Genomic DNA, 2,698 nt, shown 5'->3' on the forward strand with positions numbered 1-2,698 from the left:
AAAACCTAAAGCAATTCTGTCAGATAATGCAGCATACTACTCTGGGTACAAATGGAGAAATTTCTTGAAGGACAATAACATTAAAAGTATATTTATTTCGAGGTTTAGTCCACAATGTAACGCGACTGAGAGACTTTTCCGAGAATTAAACCGATTCATGAGGACCTATATTTCATCAAAACATACTAATTGGGTGTCCTACCTAAGTCTTTTCGAAGACGTACACAATAACTTAAATATTTACGATACAAATTACACACCTAACGAGATCATGTTCAATTACAAACAGAACGATCAGTGGATAGAACCATTACCTAAGTTGTCAGACAAGGAAATCACACCAGAACAGAAAATAAAAGAAGTTTTGACTACGCTGACACATCACGCACAGATACGAAACAAACATCACAGAAACACAATAAAAGGAAAACAAAAATTCGAGGTAGGAATGCTTGTACTACTTCGTACTCATCATAAATCTGTAGCACTAAAACGACGCAACGCTAAGTGGCGTCTGCTATATGAAGGACCTTATATAATTATTAACATACCGCATCCTGGTGCGTATCTGTTACAACATCGTAGAACTAACAAAATTATTGGGCTATACGCACACCGAGATCTTAGAGCATTTCATGCGGAATAATGTCAAAGTCATACCCATCAAAACATTGCTAAGCAACTCGAAAAACTCTGTTGCTACAACACAGATAATAAGTAGTATAGAAATTTTCATTTCAGCGGTTCCAGTGACGCAGTTGAAGGCAGAAGAACTCTTCTTTCAGCGCGCGCCACCACCTGGAAGACGGAATATTAAAATAAAATTTATGTTTACGTAGCAGTGAATGATATATTAATTTTTCACGAAACATTTGTTACTGTAGGTACCACTGACTTGGTATGACACCTGACGAACCGACAGACGTCATCTGTGAAGCGATCTTTTACTTCGAAAAATAGATTAGACGCACATCTCTCAACACGAAAAGCATCTATCAGTAGTCAAGGCCACACAGACACTATACACACACGCACAAAACGCGAGGAATCGAACAGTTTTCCGTCTCTTATTATTTTGAATATTTATTGAGTAGTGAAAATGCCTGGTCTTGCCTACTGATGTAATGAATGTTGTGTCTAACCAATCTTAATTTCAGATGACATCATAAAATAAACATCGATAAAATTCCAGCAAAACCGATAAAGAGGACGTCAATATCTGCAATTCATGTAATCAAATGTGACACAATGTAATAACCCATAGCTATGTAATGATGATGTAAACATGTTTATGTGCAACTGAATTATGTTTATGCTAAGAAAATATGTGACGTGTATATGTACGATTACTCATGTTTATTTTTCTTTCAATGATGTATAATGTAACTGTTACTATGTAAAAAATTGGAACAAAACGAGTGCCAAAAAGACATTGCATAGTGAACCACTGTTCACGGACATTAACGAACATTACTAGCTCTGCAACCACGCAGAAACCTATGTGAAAGAAACGGTTAATGCCATTCATTATGAATCGTACCTATGTAAACGCGATGAACCATTTCTTTGATTAATAACTACGAACATTTAGGTGAGCTATATTCAGCAAAAAAAAAAACTGAAAATGTGAAGTGCATAACTCGTGCATCGTCTAGTGACATTACTACAGTACCTAACTTCAAGATGTTAACTGGATTAAATGGACACAAAGTGCCTGTCCAGAAAACAACACGACGGGTGGAAGAATTTTGGTTGGAACTTCAGGGAATGAAATGTTCTCGAAATGTGACGGACACTCTTACCTGGACTGTCCAAGGATCGACGCCAGCTATGTGCCGTCCGAGGTTCTGCAACCAAGCTTCCACGGAATGTAAAAAACGAACTGCACGTGGACCAATTACTCGACGGGTCACGTCAGATCTGTAATAAACAATGCTTTTTGTCACAACGAACTGTAGCACAACGACTATAATGGAAATGGGAAATGGACATGCTTATGTATTAATCACGTTGTTATACAACGATGTTACTGTGATAAAAAAAAAACTTTACCACGACGACACTAACCTGTAAAAAATTATTGTGCAGCAGGTGAATATGAACTGAAATAACGTCACGATGTGTATAGGTCAACGCACCTGAAACATACGGACATTTTTCTTTGAAGTATTTCAAAACAATACTATGTAACTAAGAAACATTCAACAATCTAAGTTGTATTGTGTTATAACAAATATTGTAAATTTAAAACTAAGTTACCTGTCATAGAATGTAGTCTTCATATGAAATCTTGCTTGAATATTTTCTTTGTGCAACGATTTAAAAACGCGCGCACACGAACAATATGAACTGCAATACTGTGCCGCGTGATCTAACTGTACAATATAACGGCAGTGCCGGAGTCACACAGACGCTTCTGCGCATGCGCGCACTCTATCTGCCAACATAAGAACTTTTACGGCGCACCCGCGTCATTCAAATTTTGTACATAATGTGTATAATGTGTGTAATGTAAGTCATGTAAATAGTTGTAGATAACTTAGATTTTCTTGTGCCTTTAGGTGAATTGCTCGCCTGCAGGTGTGTCCTTTCGCCTCGCAATTCAGGGGGCAATATAAAGGCACATTTGCATGCCGAGCGTGAGTTTCCACGGAAACGCGAAATATTAATTAAATAAATAATCAGTGACAAATAAATA

At 37.2% G+C, this 2,698-nt stretch overlaps 1 long non-coding RNA gene across 1 annotated transcript; it reads right to left on the reverse strand.

Moving 5' to 3' along the window:
- Positions 1–713: 713 nt before the first annotated feature.
- On the reverse strand, positions 714–2,199 carry LOC126251348 (uncharacterized). The gene is made up of 3 exons (XR_007545726.1): positions 2,068–2,199; positions 1,803–1,920; positions 714–798 (listed from the first exon to the last, which is right to left on the reverse strand). It is a non-coding gene; the product is annotated as an uncharacterized LOC126251348 (long non-coding RNA).
- Between the last annotated feature and the right edge of the window lie 499 nt (positions 2,200–2,698).

This window comes from Schistocerca nitens, chromosome 4, assembly GCF_023898315.1.
Source record: "Schistocerca nitens isolate TAMUIC-IGC-003100 chromosome 4, iqSchNite1.1, whole genome shotgun sequence".
In the NCBI taxonomy this organism is placed as follows: Eukaryota; Metazoa; Arthropoda; class Insecta; order Orthoptera; family Acrididae; genus Schistocerca; species Schistocerca nitens.